Raw genomic sequence first — 20912 nt, 5'->3', positions numbered from 1 at the left:
GTATTAACAGCAATTGACTGGATCGTGGAATTAGCCTCTACATCATTCCGAATAACGGGAGGAGAAAAGGGTCGGTGACGCCGACGATGAAGCCCTCCCCGTCAACACACCCAAGGACTACCCTGGTGTACTCCCAACAGTTTCAAGATACCTCGTGCACTGTTGAACCCATTGTCTGAGGACAGAGGAGAGAGTTGCAGACCAGTGGATCACATCAATAAACAACTGCATTGCATGCCCTCTCTCTGGCGGACTGGACGGTATTAGTCCAGCTACTGCCGAAGCTATAACACGGCTCACAAAGTTAAACCTGGATGCATAATTTACACATACTTGCCACATGCTAGAAGAAAAAAACCATCCAGTGGACCGTCCAAGGGACTCGTGGGGTGTATTGGCTCTGTCGTGACATTGCCCTACAATGTGGTCTTCTTCTTCTTTCGTACGGTTGATGTAGATGCAGAACAATGACTACAATTTCACATTCAGGTGCTCAAGCCCAGACAACCACGTCAGGAGCAGTGGAGTGGATCGCTGCGATGTCTCCTTCATATTTGTGGATCGAGGTGTTGCGTCGTTACACGTTGTACGGCCTGTTTTTGATGACCGCAATCGCACACCGGAGAGTATTACATTTTCCATGTGTACATCAGGTATCCGCATCTACGATGGTTTGGGTGGATGCGGTTTGGAGTGGAAGATGGCAGGCTTCACGCGGTCCACTCTATTAAGTGAGAAATCAGGACAAATGCTACCAACGCGGTGACGGAACACCGATCATCGATCTCCCGGTCTCCGGAGCAACAACACAAGCTACAATGCGTGAAACATGGACACTGGTTGGTGCAACTGGCCCTTCATTGCCTACGCATTTCCGTCACGATGTGTATCGGTAACTCCATCCAAACTTAAAGCTGTTAAGCAACATAGCAACTGCTTTGCTTGACTGCTGACTTGTTTTGTTGATGGTGACTCGAATGATGCAAGACTTCCATCACTAATGCCATAAACAGGACCTTTTTAACGATGCATAGGATTTTTTTTTTACTCAAACAATTACACCATTGGGAGAAAGAAAAAACACACTCTCAAAAGAGCATGAAGCTTGAAATAGACTGTTGACATTGTTTTGCAAAGTTCAGTGCATTGAACGATGAATACGGTAATTGGCAATAACAGTTCCTACACAAACCACCATACCTAAATAAGTGTCGGTAAAAAACAAGCCAGTGGATAACAGGACTGCAGCTCTTATGGATTCAACGGTCGAGGGAGCTGTTGGGAGAGCTCTTGATTTGGATGTGTAAACACATCCGTGGCTTAGCAATCAAAAAACCCAGCTGGCCACATTTACCCTGTAATGTTCGCTAATACTTGGACAGGTGTGCAGTTTAGGCAGCGCAATCTGGAAATAATATAATGTGCTGTAAAAACTGACTGATGGTGTGGTACTTCTGGTTACACATGACAGTGAATATTTACTTATCACACTAACCCCGTCATAAAATGATATGTCGTGCTGTAAATTACCCCCCAAAAATACAATATTAATTAATACATTTCAGAATAATTCATGTTTTGACGTGCAACCTCAGGGGTGACTGTACCTTAAAATTGTAATGCAGTTATCTACGTCGTGTATGTCCAGTGCATGGAACCATATTCCCTGCATTTATAACAAGAGGGTGATCCATTTTTACACTGTCAAAACTGTTTCAGAGTGCTTCCATGCAGTGCTATCCGCTTTCATCATGTGCCGCAGTCTCAGTGGATGACTCAAAATGACCAAGTGTGCCTGCTTCACTAAAACTCTATTGATAGTCTTACTTTAGAGCAGAGCAATTCCCCATTGGAGTGCAACAGTAATAGAGGTCACTTGCAGTGCCCAGATAAAATTGAGACCGGTCGGTGTTATAAGAATTAACAGTCGCCGTGAGCCAAAAAAACAGAACTCTAAACGTAAAAAAAAATCTAATTGTAGAACGCGTATCTTTACTTGGATTCGTGTATTGTACCATTTGCATGTTTATTTTACGAAGGGGCACCTGCATTTGTTTACACAGTTGGGCGACAACCAAGGACTTTGTTCGCACCTGTTATTTTTCTAAGTGATTACTCGAGCGGTAAATGCTGGAAGCAACACGTGGGTCATGCAGAAGTCCACAGGGACCCGCTTGGCTGACGCATCTCCAATGAGGCATGTGCCATCAGGCTGTGTGGAAACAACGTGTGTTCAACAGCGTCGCAGCTCTCAACATCAAAACAGATGGTCACTTCTGAAGGCACAAACACTTGGATTATACTCTGGTAAATCACATGCCCTGCTAATTAAGCGTTGCATTTGGTGTAACGCCGCATTAGCAAGGCCCATTGCATTGGAAATCGTGGACATCGCACAATGCTTTTTTTGTTTTACCAAGTAATGTCACGTGCTGCCAATAAATGCTTGAAAAGGGCACCAAATATGTACGATATTTTTTTTTCTCATCATATATATTCCATTTCTTTAGAACTGCTTTTTGTGTTTAATTTCTTGTCCTTCCACCAGCACCTCCGATTAGCACATTCGGCTACGTACATGACAAAAGAAGTTAAAAACTAATCATTATTATGGTAAATAAACGGAGAAGTGTTTGCAGGATGTCAAGCAAGCATTGTTTTTTATCCACAGAGTAATGTCACGTGCAAAGAAATGTGTATGTATTTTCTCCGTAGCCAACCGTGCTAATCGGAGGTGCTAGGGAAGGACAACAAACTAAACACAAAAAGCAGTTCTAAAGAAATGAGTTTTCAATCTAGATTTAAAAGTGGATAGCTCCAGTGGCTTCCAGATGCAAGGGCATCAAGAGGACATACATTTTGCATTGTGCAAATGTTTAAGTGACTTTAGCATAATGCTACACACACAATATAACCTTGCTCGCTGAGAGAAATGCAGCTCATAGTGACAATTAAATGATAAAAAAAACCTTGAGCAGGCTCTTTAAAAAAAAATCTTTCAAGTCCCAACTGTATTTATTTATAAGCACATCTTTAAAAAAAAATAATCAATAAACATGTTTTAAAAAAATGCTATCGTAATGTTTTGCTTTCAGAAATACTCATCAATGTGAAGTTGACAGTGTAAACCCACCGGCAGTAATTTTGCCTGTGCGTCCTGGGGAAATGTAACAGGGTGCACTTCGTATGCTGCACACGGGGCTAAGGGTGATGTGCGGCGAGTGGCCCTGTATCCCCTCGGCCCGAGACGCCGCTGAGCAACGCGCCGACACTACAGCCATCATCTCGAGCTGCAGCGGCACGTGGACACGTGCTCATCGCGTACAATTTACGTCGAGAGAATTCACATTTACCCAGAATGCTGGTGTTCATTTTAACAAAATCCCCTTACGCCCATATATTATGCACACCAGCAGGGCTTTAATGTCAACAGAGCTTTGTGCTGTTTAATTGGCAGAGTAGTGGTCATGTTACTGTCGTGCTCTTTGGGATTAGAACGCAGGGTGGCGACATGTTCAAATTGTCTAACATACTGCTTGCAATTAGCGTTAAGTCCACATTTATAATTCAGGGCCATACTATTTTTTTTATTCCATTTGGTTTTGTTCTGCTTTGTGCCGCGGTTTATTAGCAGCAGCTTTAGATCATTTTGGAATTCAAATGCGTTGATTAGGAAGCATTTATTGGCGCTTCATCGCATTCGCCTTAATCTGCACAAGTGTTTTGTGCAGATGAAAGCTCAACGGTAGCAGCGTTCTGGCACGTCAGTCAAGGTCGATGAAACAAGAGCCGTGTGGAGTCGCATGCATTCTGAGTATGCTGTCCTTGTGTTGTTTTTATATATAATGGTTATGGTTATGACTGAATGCCCGTGTTTTTTTAAGAGTTAAAATATATCTTGATATTTCCTTTTTGTAAGTAATGAGAGTAATTCCATTAACAATGTTATTGCTACTATTGATGATTGACGTCTATGGGTTTGTTTTTTTCAAAGTCGGGGGGGGGGGGGAAGTGGTGGTAAATTGATGAGAACGCATCAGTTGCAAACACCACAGGGAGACGGACTGGCCCTGTCCCCAAACCCACCCCAAAGATAAAGATCACCCGTGTAGCCTTAATAGACTGTTGGGGCAAGTGCTTTTAGCGATCACCTATGAAGGCCGTCACGGCACACGAGGGGGTAGGTGGCCAGCACCACGCCCGGCCGACTTTGTCTCCCCAGTGGCAATGTTCAGATAATTAAATGTCACTGGGTGTTGGCTGTGAGCGGGAATCGAACTCGGTCGGCCGGGTTCGTAGTGCAGCGCGCTAACAGCTACACCACCGCTCGCCACAAACACACTTCACGTGCCCTCACTCACCAGTGTTGTGATATTTGCTTAATTAACCTTCAGAACTGACATGGCTTGTGGAGGCCTTTATCCACCAATGGATTAACAAAGTGCCGTATTAAAAAAAAAAACTTAAAAGTTATGTTTTCATTGGTCTTGTACTAACAACAAAAATCTGTTAATATTTAAAATCCGTGTGAAAATTCACATTAATGCTGTATTAATTAAGCCCATATTAAAAGTAATAAACTTAGCGGGTTCAGCGAAAAGTATTCCTGTAATGTAAACACTGTAAAATATAACCAATGAAGGAACATTAAATAGTAATGCACGAATTAATTTCCATATTGAAATACGAGGGAATATTTAATAAACAATAATGCAACATAAGTCAGTTATGTCAGCATTTATATATTGCCAAATTTGCATGATGGTAAATCTTCCATAGTAATGCACAATATTGTATTTGTTCACGCTGCATGCATATTTCATATATGCAATTAAAGCAGGACACTGCACTAAGCTGCTGGTGTCCTCATAAATAATCTCAAATGTTCCCAAGAGGAAAATATTAAAACAGTAATTTTAATGGCTCTCTCATATCGTGAAAGGACAATAACATAAAATAATGACAATGAAATCATTAATTGTTTACCGCTCTTCGTCAATCCACCGCTGGCTTAAGGTTCCCCGTGCCATGTCGCTTGATCACACTTCACCGCACTTATCAGTGCCCGTGGCTTAACGAAGTAACAAGAATCAGTTCGGTTTAACACGAAGGTGGGCTTTCGCGACCAATAGTATTCATAATAAAGGGTTTTTTGAGGGGGGGGCGGGGGGGGTTAAATCACGTAAATATAAATGTGTCGTTAACCCACCGCCACCTGTCTCAGCCAATTAGTAAGTTTTTTGTCACGTAAACAAAACGTGCCAATTAGTTACTACTTTACTACTTCAGCCCACCGGTGTGTTGGAGAGTAAATCCACAACATTTACTATTTGAGTCCTGTGTCGCTTCGCAGATAATGTAATTACATCCAGCATCATCGGGCGATTATGAAGGAAATTGTGCAGAGATCTACCTGCTGCCGGTCTTAAATAGAGAAAGTTGACGTCAACACTGTGAAGAATACACCTGTATTTGGACCAGTTCAGATGCCACTTACGAACTGATGTTAACCGTGGCCATCAATTGAACCCAGGTTCGTTGTGCAGTATCACCGCTTCCCCCCCTCCCCCCTCCCCATACATGCATTATATATATAAAAAAATACTGCGCAATGTACGTTTTAATTTGCAAACCTTTGCATAATTTGTAAAATAACACTAAATATGACTACGTGCAACCAGGCAATAATATAAGATGTGATTAAGTATATACGTATGTTTTAATCTAGTGTCCATCTCAAAAGGACGAGCAGATACAATGACCACCTTACCCCACTGTTTGGTGTATTTTTTTTTCTTGCGAGCTAGTCGACATTGTTTTTCCCACTTGAAAATAGTATTCAGCAGCAGCAGCAGCAGCAAATGTTAATTCCAGGACCACCATTGTCCATTTTGGTGCACAAATTGTGATCCCTCTCACTCCCGTGTACTACATGTCCTGCTTCTGAATCTCCTTCTCTTTGTTACAATTTGTTCAATTGTTTTGTGCATCACTTTCCGGCCTTTCCAGTAACGGGAACGACACAGATAACATTTATTTTGCTTTTAAGAATAAGTACATTATAGTGTTTGTGCAGAATCTTTATTATTTTGTATGTCATTTTGAGAATTATCTCATTATCTTTTTTATGGATCACTCTGTGGCTTTCAGATTGTGTAGTATTTAGGTTAGAGGGTTTATGATCTATACATCTCTGCTGGCAATCTGATTGTTTTGCTATTCATGACATCATGAACGTTTTAAAAATCGATCGAACATCCCAACTATTTACTTAGTTTATTAACTTGTGGTATAGCCTTCACTTGGGTTTGAACAGTGCTGTCATAAATTTAAATCATCAGCTGTGATCAATCCACTGCTGGATGAAGGCCTCGCCAAATTGTTACCATGTCATACAGTTTAGCGATGTCATAATCAACGTGAGACAATTGCATCACGCCATTCCTTTCGAGGCTTCGTTCCTCTCCTGTAACAGTATTATTAAAAGACTGTAATAGAGGCAAATTGCTTTGGAATTCTTGCAAGTGCAATTTGTCTCAAATTTAAAGTGGATAATGTTCAAGCATCATTTAATGATTTTAAAAATAGCACAATTTAAAATAGCAAAACCACGGAGGCGTACATAACAAATGGACATTATGCAGATGGTTCAGAGAAAATATTCTGGCGCTTACGTGCACACTTAAATTCCTCCTTACTGGTGACGCACAATGGGTGTCTGATAAACAAACTGAGAGGCTAGGCAACAATTGATGTGCATGTTGGCTGAAGAATACTTCTGGATGGTTGTTGCAAAACACTCCTCGAACTACATTTCATAACTCATCCGCAACAACTGCTATTCGCCACTAAGTGGCAGTGACATCACCATGAAGCTTGTGCCAGGCTATGTGCACCTTGAGGCCACGTGAAGTGTCCAACGCCCGCTGGCAGGAGGTCACGGGGCAGACCCAGGTGCCACGGGTCGACTTACTCAGACGAATGGCTGATGCACCACCTGTGCCCCCTACTGTGCCGACTTGCTGTGCTTTAGCCACCCGGCGCTCCGCTCGTTGTGAGCGTCGCTCCTCCGCCCTCCGTTGTTGTTGGAGGGCGACTGCCTCCAAGTGCCCAGTAGCGTACTTCACGAGCCTCCTCTACAGAGGCCGATCTTAACACCGCTGGTACCAGTCATCGGCAAGTCCACTCAGCTCCACGTCCTCCTGTACCACATCACCGCATCTCTTCTCTAGCCCGTGCCGCACCCGTTTAGCCCCCTCGATCCGGCCGTCGATCCGGCCGAACAAAAACTCAGCCTGATAGACAAGCACGCACAGTGACAGTTAATGGTTAACTGCTTGAATCACCGAGTCCGTCCTTAACAAAGGGTTGTTCGGTACACACGCCGACAACAATAATCAGGGACGCCAGTCTGGCCATCGCCAATATAGCACAAGAGTGGGCGTGTTCCATTACTCGTAGTTAGCATCGTCACCCGCATTACATGAGGGTTTGGGTGATGAGGTCAAATGGGACCGCCCTACCACTCACCTGAGTGGGGGGAGTCTTCTTTTTTCCTGTGGCTTTTGTAGATGCAGAGCAACACCTACAATTTCGCATTCAGGTGCAGTGCCGGATTAAGCTAGTGCGGGACCTGTAGCATATCTGATAAAGTGGCCCTCAATAAAAAAAACCCATTAAAACACATTTTTTTATTGCATAGTAAAGTAATTCATTTTTTTCATTTTCTATACAGTCAGATAATACGACAAATCGCTAACCTTAAACACTCAGTCGTTCATAAAAGTTGAAGGCAGTATAGTACTAAAGTAAAAGAGCAAGTGAAGAATCACTGAACCGGAATTGATAGCTTGAAAGCATTTAGCACGGGACCCTTGAAAGTGCGGGGCCCGTAGCATATGTAGCTACTTTTGCTACTTGGATAATCTGGCACTGTTCAGGTGGTCAAGCCAGATTACCGTGTCAGGAGTAGTGGAGTGTATCGCTGTGATGTCTCGTGTTTGTGGATCGGGGCATTGCATCATTATTTGTTGTATGGTCGGGTCTGGATGACCACAGTCGTACACTTGACAGTTTTTCATTTTCCATTTGTGCATCAGGTACCCGCATCTGCCATGGTTTTTGCGGATGCGGTTTAGGGTGGACCATGAGCTTCATGGAGGATCAAACGCAGGGATTTTATACGTTGGATCTTCCACAAGGTTTGTGTTTGTGAGTTATTTTGAACTCCATTCGGCTATCCAAGCTGAATGGAGTGGAGGGAGTGTGACGAGGGCTGAAAATGTGATTGGTTGAGAGAGTTGAAAGGGAAAGGAATAAAAGGGTTGTGGGAAAAGCATGACAGTCGATTTGGCCTTTTTCCAGGCGACTCAACATGCATGCGTTGGTCTGTTCAAGAAGCACTCAAAAAGAACAACAATGCATCTGAAACTCCTCGACACTTCCATACTGGTGATGTGTTTCCGATTTTAAGCTGAATCTGCAAAATCCTAAAATCAGGCCTCGATGTGAAATTTGGGATGATCCGAATTTTCGTTTGTTTCGGATTGATACAAAATTGGAAGTGACGTCAATAATGTGACATCGCTTCTGCCAAAAATTACGTGATGTGGTATCAGCTGCTGTCGCTTTTGTTAGTATGCAAATTCATAATTATATAACATAATAGAATAGGTCTAAATGGTTTTTTTTTTAATTCGGAATTCCCCTTAAAAATCTCTAAGGTGCCAACATGTGGGCAGAAAAACGATCGCATTTGAATGGCTCGTTGTACAGAAAGTTTAGCATAAATGGTCAAACTGAAGTGTGTTAAGAGCCCAGAAAAAAATAATTGTCATTCATAAACCTATTTAAAAATTTGTATTTCATAGGACCTTTAAACCAACTCACAATAGTGGCATTTTGAAGACGATTTTTAACCTCCACCATGGTCTCATTTACAAATTCCTCTGACAGTGTAATGAAGAGAGAATCGTTGCAACACTCCCAAACTGCAACCGATCGGCACGACAGGTCAAATGGGCGAGCTCGAAGCTCACGGGGTTTTTACTGAGCGAGGTGAAATGCAATCGCAGGCAAAGCATCTGCAAGGTTTGTTGCAGAATTCGGTGTTCTTTGACGATGACCAAGAACTACAGGGCGGGCCCATAAGTAACTACCTGATTGGTTGAAATAAAAACACAAGCTCTAAATGACAGAACGTTTGTTCAATTAACGGAGATTCGACGTAATTATGTGCGAAGAATAACGCCTTGTAGATGACCACCTGCGTTGCGTTGGTAAATCCGTGCTCTCTTTCAACGGCATTTTCCACCACGTTGACACTCTCTCTTACTTGCTCAATTGAAGTCAGAGATCGACCGGTTCGAGGTCTGCCAACACGACGCTTTGCATCCACCGTTGTTCCTCGATTCCCGGAATCTGGAAATCAACGCCCGAATACGGTGCGGAGTTGGAGCCGTTCGGCTCTTAAAATATCTGCGATTGTCTCTCTGTGTTGAAATAATTGAACAATTGTTTACAAAATTAATTTCAACTATTCTTGCACGCTGCTGAGATTTATACCGGTTCATCATAAACTCCCAATTGCATCAAAATTGCATGCCTTGCACATAGGCATTCCATGTCTATGTTCAGTGGAAACCCAGGAACACAGAGCCGAGGTGATACCATCATTCCCTGTGGGGTGACTTGGAGGTCCTGGCTTTATCAAGACTGGTTCCTTTTGAACTTTTGGTTGCACTGATAACATCCTGATTTTTTTTGGGCGAGTGTAATTTTTTGAACCTGCAAAGTCATTTGCGCGAAAGACAGAGATGGGGCCCATTTTCTCCACAAAAATGCGTGTCCATGGCAATTTATAGAAAGCGGTGCCTGGCTAAGGTGAAGGGTGACACCTTTGTGTAAGATAACACTGCTTGGGTAGCAATGCTTTCCATCAACTGATAACCATAGAAGCTCAAGGTTGGCCTAGAGACATGTCCGATTCTTCGGATTAAGTGCTATAGCCTTTGCCTTCGAGGAAACTAAGGAGGCCTTACAAAGCAGAATGAGTATTGCAATTCCATTTACAGGGCCATGATGTACCAGGAAATATATTTATGGCATTTTTTTATAGTACATTTACTTTTTACACGGTGAAGGTTTCAGTACATCGTGTGATTGATGTGTGTTCACAGAGGCAGGTTCACAGAATTGGAGGTGGGCAATAACCATCACACTAATACAATAACCCTTCTAAGAAGACGTTTAACTTCGTTATATTTCATCAGTGCAGCATGTGGTGGCGAGGATTTTAAATGACATTAACTCAGTGAACATCAGATAAATTTGTTAGAATTAATACATTAACTTTGTATGATGCATGGAAAGTTACCTTGATTTACACTTCAGAAACTCAAATGGGGACTACATTTGACAACGATGAAAGCTTTCTCCGACAATATTGATCTGTTTACCACAACGTTTATGAATGTATTATATTTAGAGATTATTGGGTGCATTTGTAGTCCCTCTGCATGCGAAAGGAGTATATGTTTAGTCCAGATACATCCACAAAACAGCATTAGCTAACTACAACTTTTTAAGAGCCATTCCAATAGTAGCATGGTTAATTCTAGATGTGAAGTTTTCGTGACTGCAAGGATCCATACTCTTTGGTTCTTTCGGTAAAGCCACGCAGGCACAAAAATAAATAAATAAATGCTTCATTGCTCGATTATGATGATCGTTTGTGTTATGGTCGAAACGTCGTGAGAATTTTTATTGTTTTATATATTTTTTTTATTATTTTATTGTTTCTCTTCAACGTGACTTTACCGAAAGAGCTAAGAATATGAATTACTGCAGTCACGAAAGCTTTAAATCAAAATTTAATTGAGTTGTTTTCATTTTTGTTTTATTTATTTTTTACCGACGTGACTTTACCGAAAGAACCAAAGAGTGTAGTAGTATGGTTTCTGATACTGTGGCTGTAACACAATGTGGCAGTATATAATTTGAAATGGCTTCAGTTGGAAGCAGGAGACCATGCAATTGTGTTTGTGCTTATTTCTTCCCACATGCTTCAAAATGTGCATGTGTGTGGATGTAGAAAGCTTTGTTTCCATGCATATGGGTGGGCTTATGTGCATTTATTTACATGATTATCTCCCTCTCTGTGTATTTATTTATTGATTTAACTCAGCCTTCGAAAAAATCATTAATAGTATTGAACAATTATCCCAATGCAGGACCCTCTGTAAAAAGAGTCCCGTGGGTCAGTGATGCTTTCTTCGGTAAATTATTGGGGTTAAAGTTGCTGGGTTGATGAAATATTTGCTTCGACACAATTTTTTGCATTTCCAGCTATTTTGTAAAGATTCGATTAAGTGATTACACCTAATTTGTGTAGATGGATGTGTTGTGCAGAACGGTTGCGGCCACGTTCCACAATGAAATCCAGCAGCCAATCAATTTCCAGGAGAATGTTAGTTCATAGTTCATTTAGTTCATAGTTCATTTATTTGGTATAGCTCTGTGAGCCATTCGGCTCTTGAATCGGGTGCAACCGCAACAAGCAAAAAACATGAACAAGAAAACATCTTAAAGTGATTATTGTTGATGTTAATCCAAGTCACGTGTGATGAGGTCACCATGCTCGCCCTGCTGACACACAAAGCTAGCCAATCAGGCTCTGGTCCATCTCATTCATTAACACAACAAAGATCGCCCGCATTAAGAGACTTTTGGGGCAAGTGGTGTTTGCGAATGGCACCTATGAAGGCCGGCACGGCATATGTGCGGGTGGGTGACCAGCATCACGCGCAGCCGCCTTTATCTCCCGAGTAGCAATGTTTACACACCGTACCAGCTATTCATTTGAGGCTGAGTCGACCTAGGGGAGGTCCAGAACCGATTCAGATACTTATCACTGGTGTTGGCCGTGAGCGGGAATCAATCTCTGGTCGCCGAGTTTGTAGCGCAGCGCGCTAACCGCTCCCAACCCACACACACAGGGTTACGTGTACGTGACATTTGCTCCACCATCCACGGATGTGTGGAATGTAGTGCCAAGCCAAATACACATGCGGCTTAGTGCTGATGAAAATTAAGCCAATGTTGATGATCACAGAAATCATTATACATGTTTATGGCAATAACAATGGTAATATTAAATGATATTAATGATGGATGAAGACAATGGTTCTGAAGATGATGACGACGAACTATAAAACGACTGAAGATCTGCCAATCTCGCAAGCACAACAACCCATACGTCTATTGTGGCGATCCACAGACACTTGACAGTCTAAAGTAAACACTGCACCAGCCACCCATTTAAGGCCCAGTCACCTTTGGAAAGGGTCATAACAGAAGTCAATAATGTGTGCTGTGGCCGGTAATAAAAAGTTATTCGCTAGGTTTATGGCACAATACAGGAACAACTGCTGTACCACTCCCATACCGTCATAGGTCGAAAGCAGTCACTTTTAAAATGGATTGAAATGTATCGATATTACGAAGATCCAAGATAAAACATCATGAAAGTTATTTGACGGCATCCTTTCTTGGTCCATTTTAGAGGGTTTTTTTGGATTAGATCGCGTAAATATAGAAATGTGTCGTTAAACCCGCCACCACCCAACACAGCCAACTAGAAAGGGTTCTAGTAAGGGTTGTCACGTAAACAAAACATGCCAATTCGTCACTAGTACAGCACACCGATGTGTTGGAGAGTCAAGCCACAACATATTGGTCATAAAAAAATAGGTTTGTGGCGATCCACTGCTGGATGAAGGCTTCCTCACACAGTGCGCTGCGTGTTTGACAAAACTTGACCATACTGGTCACGTCACTCACAACTGACTGACATTAGTAGTGGCCAGGAATCGAACTCAGGTTGCCGAGTTTGTAGCACAAGTCCGTGCTATTGACCCGGAAAATGTGCCATCAGTAGTGGCAGAATGTTTCTGTTATTTTGCAGAATTGGCAGCATTTTAATTGCAAGTTATGGCTTTTTTTTTGCTATTTTAATGGAGAACCGGCCATCGCTCGTTCATAAAGTGACAGACTGATGGCCAAAATATCTACATAAATCGGGCTCCAGTGTTAATTTTCAACTATTGCAGAGCAGCACATAACGCCGTGAAAGGGGATATCACAGAACTACTTTAAATATACCTTCCGGCGACCTCTCATCCACACTGGAGGTGCTGCCCTACCTCGTGCAACGTGGCACGTGAGAAATTAAAGTGGCAATCAAGGAAAAAAACATAGATTTAATTCTCAGTGCTGTCATTTTTGTGAAATAATTGAAAAGGGTAATTCGATTATTTTTTTGTACAGTCATTGGTGACTATTTGAAATACTAAACTGAGGTCATCGTGTGGCTTGAGAACCCAGTTTAATCACGGGTGGTTTGCTTTTTTATTTCAAACTCTGGATCACAGTGATGTTGAATCAGTCCATTGACTCCCGAGTCACCCAGCCACCGATCTATTTGTATTTGAACGTATCGTTCTTTTTTTATTTAAAGCTTTCGTGACTGCAGGGATTCATATTCTTGGTTCTTTCGGTAAAGTCACCACGTAGAAGGGAAACAGTAAAATAATAAATATATAAAACAATAAAGTTCTCACGACGTTTCGACTGCAACACAAGCAATCATCATCATCAGGTGTGAAAACCACAGCAAGAAAAGCTTGCTTGTGTTGCAGTCGAAACGTCGTGAGAATTTTATTGTTTTATATATTTTTTAATTACTATTTTATTGTTTCCCTTCTACGTGACTTCACCGAAAGAACCAAGAATATGTATCGTTCTTTGTTTATGGATTTCCTTCAGGGGACTGTTTAACAACCGAATATCACAAGAGGTTTCCTCGTTGCCAGTTTAATCATGGTTAGCACACTGAACTTGCGATCCAAAATTGCCGTTTTTGCTCTCTGACCTGTTGCCAGCTTGATCTCCTCGAGCTGTACTCGAAATTATGATGCAAGTTTTTTTGTTGTTTTCAATATCCCCACGTCCGGTCCACCCAGCAGCATAAATGAGTGCACCACAAATCGATAATCAGGTTGCGAATGGTCGGATAAAGTGTGGGTACTCCTGTCTCTACAAAGCCACCTGGTCAGCGTGAAAGAGTAGGCCAAAATACCCTCGGCAGAGAAGCTCTCGAGAACTCCCTTTAGTAGAGGCCCTTCTATAAGCAGTGGTGTGAGCAAAAAAGAAACAGCAGAGATGTACCTTTTCATAGGTTTTAAATTATCAAGCCCTCTTTTTTTCTCTCTTTCTCTCTCTCTTCTATCTATAGTCACATTATTGCTGCCCTTGTTCGACAGTAATTCAGATTACTTGTGAGGTAACTTGTGAGGTGAGTGATAGCCACAGGCATTCAATACAGATGCTCCAGTTGCTGTCCCTGCTTTTGTGATGGCTGTTGCTCGTCCACCTTTTTGAGGCTCAAAGTGAACGTCAGCTTGTTCCCCGCTTGCCTGATTTGACTCATCTTGCAGCGACGAAGATTTTAGTCACAAGGTCAACGACGTTGTGCGTCTCTCGTGCTTGCCTGGTGGCTATGTTTGCTGCACGGTGATTTTTAAATTGTTGTTTTCGTGGAGTGCACTTTCAGTGTGATCTGGTTTGATTAAAACACCGTACACCAAGGTTATGTTTTCTCCCCGCGTACGTGACCAGTTACGAGGGCGTTAAAATGCAGATTATATACGTGGAAGCGCATATCAAATGTTCTCAAATTAAATGTGTTATTGTTCTACGTTAAAATTAGTTGACGTGCATTGTAATGCAGTGGTTGACATGTCAAGCAAGGGCATGGTGATATCTTGAAGCTAGTGGGCTGTTTGAGTTGGAACATATCCTTGACAAAAAAATGTGTTTCTCGATAGCATTCCTTTGAGAGTTAAAGCTTTTAAATCTACGAGAATGTATGTCATGCCTTGCTTTCATTCTCGATGGGGTATATGAGTGGCCCGTGCTCAGCTTATGAACCCTGCCATGCATTTGATGAGAGCGTGTAAGTTGATCATGTTGAATAGATCGATTTAACAAACGTCAAACATAATTCAATGTCTACTTTTCTCTGCTGAATAGTCGATACCCAAACTAATTGAGGTTTTTTTTGTTCATGAAGGACAATTATTTCCCCCACGCATTATTAAATTCCTATTGCTACACCGTTACACCTTGTAAGAATGTTTTTATTTCAACATTTTCTCAACATGAGCAGCCATTTTCTGTCTGCTTTTGGATGATGGCCTCCCCATGTCGCGACCAATCCTCATAGTCCCGCGATGATACCATCCATCTCGCTCTCACGCACATTAACCAATCTCATTGCTCTACCTCTGCTGTGGTCTCCTGTCCGGACCCGATCTCTTCCCTGGCTCTCACTCTATCGCTAGGCTTGTCCATCAGTCATCAACACTTCTAGTAATGCCCTGCCTATGCCTAACTTTCTCTTCATAACAACCGCTATAATTCTAGATTTGAAGCTTTCGTGACTGCAAGGATTCATACTCTTTGTTTTTTTCGGTAAAGTCACGTAGGTAAAATAAAATAAATGAAACAAATAAATTAAATCACAACGTTTCGGAGGCAACACAAGCTTCTATCTTCAGGTGGAACAGTCACAGCAGAATAGCTGTATCAAGTGAACAGCTCTGGGACACCCGAGCTTATATACAGGTTAAGGGGGGGGGGGAGGAGCCAGGAAGGGACGTGGGTGGGGGGGAGGGCTAAGTTAAGGGGGGGGAGGAGCCAGGAAGGGATGTGAGTGGGGAGGGGAGGGGCTAAGTTAAGCCGCCTTTTGTTATGCTGCAGGGGGTTCGGGGGGAGGGTGATGGCGTGCTGCACGAGAGTGAGTACAATCCTGGTAGAAACGGAAACGGCTGTATAATTATAAGCCAGCTAAAATTTTACTTGGTTGATGACATCTTTCCAAAAGTTGCTCAATTTAAAACCATCCTGTCGATTGAAGTTGTGTCTATGTTTGTACATCTGGATGGCTTCATGGACAAATCTTTGGTAATAACCGGGAGGTTTGCATGGTACTTTGGTATCGGAGAAAATAATATCATGAGAACCCGCTGTGTTGAAACAATGATCAGCCTTGGCCGAAGAATTTGTTCTGCCGTGTTTCAAATCTGATTTGTGCTCGCGGATTTGGTCAGAAATATGTCGTTTTGTCTCCCTGATATAGCAGTCACCACAGGTACAACCCAATTTGTAAACACCGGGGTACTGTAAGTCAGGAATGCCATCCTTTACGGATGGGATCAGATCACGGATTTTGTGTACTGTATTGAACCGGACCTGGATCTTGTGTTTGTTTAGAATTTTGGAAATCTTTTTTGGTAACGCCTGCTATATATGGTAGTGTGATGGTTTTGATCGGAGTATCAGGTGGTTGTTTCTGTATGGTGGGAAAAACAGCTTGGCGGATGGTACTGTCAGAGTATACGTTCATCTTGAGAGCCAGATGTACATGTTTTAATTCACTGGCCAGGTGGTGTTGGTCAGAAATGCAATGAGCCCTATGGTATAATGTTTTGATGAGATAATTATTTTGAGCCGGGTGGTGGTGGTGGTGGGAATCAGGCTTCAATTATGAATCTGTGTGGGTGGACTTCCTGTAAACAGAATGTCCCAAAGAGCCATCAGTCCTCCTCTCAAACAGAACATCCAAGAATGGCAGCTTGCCATCTTTCTGGCCGGAGAAATTGGTTGTCTGGGTGTCACGCGCCTTAGAGCGCGTGCATGGTGGTGACGTCATGCCTCATCCCCGGGGAGTGCAATCTCGCGCAGAATGCGCGGCCAGTGTTATCTACCCTCGATATAAGCGTCTGGGTTGCGTTCTAGAGAACGTGAACTTAAAGGGAAATGTCGTACATCAAACCGTATTTCCTCACAAGGTCCCATTATATAACCTAAAGATGCGTTCCTAAGAAAGATGTGTTGACCCCAAAAACTACTAAAATTACAGTTTTAAATACAGCTGAGATATTGTCATACGCAAATAAATGTGAATAATTATTAGACAGGTCATTATAAAAAATTGTATTTTCGCATCATACGTAGCTAGCCGTGCTAATCGGAGGTGCAGGGGAAGGACAACAAATGAAACACAAAAATCAGTCCTAAAGAAAATAGTTTTCAATCTAGATGTAAGTTATTAAACTATGTTGTGTATGCATGGCTGGTGTTATTAATAGAGGACATTTTGTTTGTGAATAGACACAGTTTGAGAAATAAATTCAACTTTTGTATCTAAATGAACAAACTCCACGATCAACTCCCCTACCTATAGACTAGCACGTTTTCTGTCAGATACCTTGCTGCCTTTCACTGGCAAGACCGCCTCAGCAGTACTTAACTCAGCCCAATTGGTCTCTATGGTCAAAGACGTTGTACTGTCCCCTGACGATATCCTTGTCAGCTTCGATGTGGTCTCTTTGTTCACCAAGGTCCCAGTACCTGATACCATTGAAATAATTGAAAATTTGGTCCAACATGGACTAGACCCCGATACACCTGCACTGGTTAGGCACTGCCTCAACAATACCTACTTTACTTGGAATGGCTCCTTCTACAAACAAAATGAGGGTACCCCCATGGGATCCCCCTTGTCACCAGTGATAGCCAATATTTTCATGGAGAAATTTTAATCAGATGCCATCCAGACTTCCACCCTCAGACCTTCCCTGTGGAAGAGATATGTAGACGACATTTTCGTCATTTGGCCACATGGCCTCCCGGCTTTAAACCTTTTCCTAGACCACATTAATTCCAGACACCCCGCCATCAAATTCACCATGGAAGTGGAGAAAGATGGCAAGCTGCCATTCTTGGATGTTCTGTTTGAGAGGAGACCTGATGGCTCATTGGGACATTCTGTCTACAGGAGACCCTGTAGACAGCTGCTTAAATTCCCTTTTCACAACCATCAATAAGTAAACTCCCCCCCCTCCCCCCCTCGCCGGTCTGCACATGTTCACCCCCTCTACACCGTTCATCATGCTAAATCCGACAATTAAATGCTAATTTTTTATGCTAATTCCTTTGTCAAGGCGCTCTGCTTCCTCTCACACAGCTTAAAGGTCGCGGTCTGAGCTTGGCTGTCTTCACTCCAGCGCTGTCCTCTAGACAGTCTGGTCCCTTCACCTGATGAAGGCCACTTGTGTTGTGGCCGAAACGTCGTGAATTTTTTTTACGTGACTTTACCGAATAGAACCAAAGAGTATGGAAACTTTACTTCGTTTTAGCTGCCCAATAATTGCAATATAAATGGGACAGATGAAAAGTGCTGAATAATAATAACATCAAATACATATATGTGGGGGGAGGGGGGAGGGGGGGGGGAGTAATTCGACTCACTTCTTTTGTTAATTCTTCATGCATTAAAAAGACAAAATTAGTTTCACAACATATATTGCAAACTCTTCCTGAAATGCGTTTTGAAATTAATTTGAAACCATCGGGAAATATCAATTCCGGTACAGAAGGATCAAAATAATCACTTGAAGGTTGTGTTGTGGCATATTGTAATGGAAGTTTTTAGCATTTAATTTATTGCATATTGGTTTTCCCCGTAGCTTTATGGACATTATTGTCAACAATATCTATGAATAATGGATGAATCCTTTTCGCACCATTTCATCAGCAGCAAATGAAAGACTCACGGTTTTATAGTTTGTATTTAGTGCTGTTATTGTCTAGTCGGGGATGGAGTGACACGGTGGCTAGCACACGAATATGAACCCAGCATCCCGAGTTCAGTTTGTGGCTGAAATCAGTGGTAAATGATATGTACACCAACCTTGGGCAACCCGCCCCCATAATTAACACACAATGACCAGCATAGTGAAGTATGGTCAAACTCTCCACGCCATTCACAGTATGTGGAGGTGAACGCCCAGCAGCAGTGGGTTGACAACGACATGAAACGTCCTGTGCATCATATTCTTGGTTCTTTCGGTAAAGTCACGTAGAAGGGAAACAATAAAATAATAAAAATATAAAACAATAGAAAATAAAAAAAACAATTGTTTTAAATTGCATCGTCACCGCCAGCAATGATCGATTGTGCTGCAATAATTATATTTTCACATGAGCTTACTTCATCACTCCATCTCCTTGATGGTCATTCTCTCGGGTGAGGTCCCTCGTTTGCCTGCCAATCCATCGCCAGTCTCATCCATCAGCCATCATTGCGTGCAGAAGTCTGTCCTGCCCGTGCTCGCTTACTTTTCTTACCAGTCACTGTGATGTTTCTCGTATGCATTCGTTCCCTGCTCTGTGTTTTTATTTATCTGTAATTTCCAGCATCCATCTATGCTTTTCTCACATTTAATCTCTTTTACGTTTTTTGCGATGTCTTAGCCGTCAATATGCACTGATTGAAAACGATTCTTTAGGTGTATTTAAGGGTTGTTTTTCATTATAAAATACATTTTCCATAAGCACTCAAACCCACTCTCACTTTTCTCTTCATTTCATCACGGTTATCCCGGTTTGCCTTGCACAATTTCGCTGAAAATACAAATTATGTTGGGTGTTTACAGTTATGTCCCTCCAACAATTATTTCCTTATACCAATTGAATGTGTAGAACGTGGAAACTTCCACAACAGATGGACTTCATGTGGATATAATCAGAGATGCAGTACCAGCCATTGGATCAAAGTGAATGGACTATTTTACTAGGTGCATGCAGAGAAATGAAAACCCACAATTGTGCAATGATGAATCAATACATTTTTCTATTCAAGCTGCAAGAATTACAGACCCATTAGCCACTTCTGACATCTATATACATTGTTCATGAACATCATTGCATGAAAGGAACAAAATGCATATCAATAAAGGAGTTATGTTAGGAGGTACACTCTCATCAAGTTATTCACGATATCATTAGAATATATATTTTTTATAAATTGGAGGAAATAAATAAAGGTATTAACATCGCAAACATTCATTGATGACATATAAAAACGCATACAAAAAGTCTCAAGTAAATGATTGAAGGAACTTAACAACGAATGCTACAAAGTTAGGCTAAATATAAAAATGAATGATGCATAATTCATGTAGAACAAGGGTGCTGAATCAAAAATAATTATTGTTGGATAGACACAAAAGGAACACGCAACAGTGGAATATGCAGTAGTGCATGCGTATATATATTACTAGGGGTTGTTCGGGGGTACCTATGGCGCTCCTCACAACCATTTATGGCCTTAGGCCAGGAAAGTCACGAAAAAAATTGCACACGAACGACGCATTCACGCGATGCTCCGTTTTGAAGTTTTTAAATGAATAAATAAAATAATTATTGGAAAGACACGACTGGAAAATGTAACATATTTCATATATCAAGGGTAGCGATTGAAGGAAGAATGAAATCAAAACAATCTTAAATTCAGAAGGGAGATGAGAGGAGGATGTAGTGCTTTCAGAAAATTGAGTTTGATAATGAAAAGCCAAATACATTTTTTCTCAAGAGGAACGTTTTCAATAAGCGCGTATTACATGCTATGGTACAGACTTGAATAATGGACATTGATTCGTGAGCATTGAACTAAATTGGAAGCCTACAATTATAGAGAGACTAGAAAGAGGAAAACATGAATTAGGAAAACAATTCAAATCAAAGACATTATAGCGGCTGTTAAGAATAAAAAGTTAGGCATAGGCAGGACATTGCTAGAAGTGCTGATAACAGTATAATCGTAAATCTCTAAAAACTACTCACTTCTAAATCTTTTGTAGTCATTTTTTTATTTCTTTAGTATACACACATGCTTATTTTGATTCATATGTTCTTTTTTATGGCTTCATGTGAACGAAAAGACACAAATTCGCCACCCCTTTTCTCATTGAAAATAGGTCCATTTCTAAATATCACTATCCTGGTCA

General features: G+C 41.7%; 1 long non-coding RNA gene across 1 annotated transcript in view; it reads left to right on the top strand.

Annotated features, from left to right (window-relative positions):
- The window catches only part of LOC142924323 (uncharacterized), a 192703-nt gene extending 178990 nt beyond the window's left edge, over positions 1-13713 (top strand). The window contains exons 3-4 of the long non-coding RNA XR_012941519.1: positions 11-5533; positions 8100-13713. This is a non-coding gene — a long non-coding RNA (uncharacterized LOC142924323). The remainder of the gene's footprint in view (positions 1-10; positions 5534-8099) is intronic.
- The last annotated feature ends 7199 nt before the right edge of the window (positions 13714-20912 follow it).

The sequence above is a fragment of the Petromyzon marinus genome, chromosome 12, assembly GCF_048934315.1.
Source record: "Petromyzon marinus isolate PM22_M1 ecotype Great Lakes invasive population chromosome 12, UKy_Petmar_22M1.pri1.0, whole genome shotgun sequence".
Taxonomy (NCBI): Eukaryota; Metazoa; Chordata; class Hyperoartia; order Petromyzontiformes; family Petromyzontidae; genus Petromyzon; species Petromyzon marinus.
This window is presented reverse-complemented; position numbering and strand designations above follow the sequence as displayed.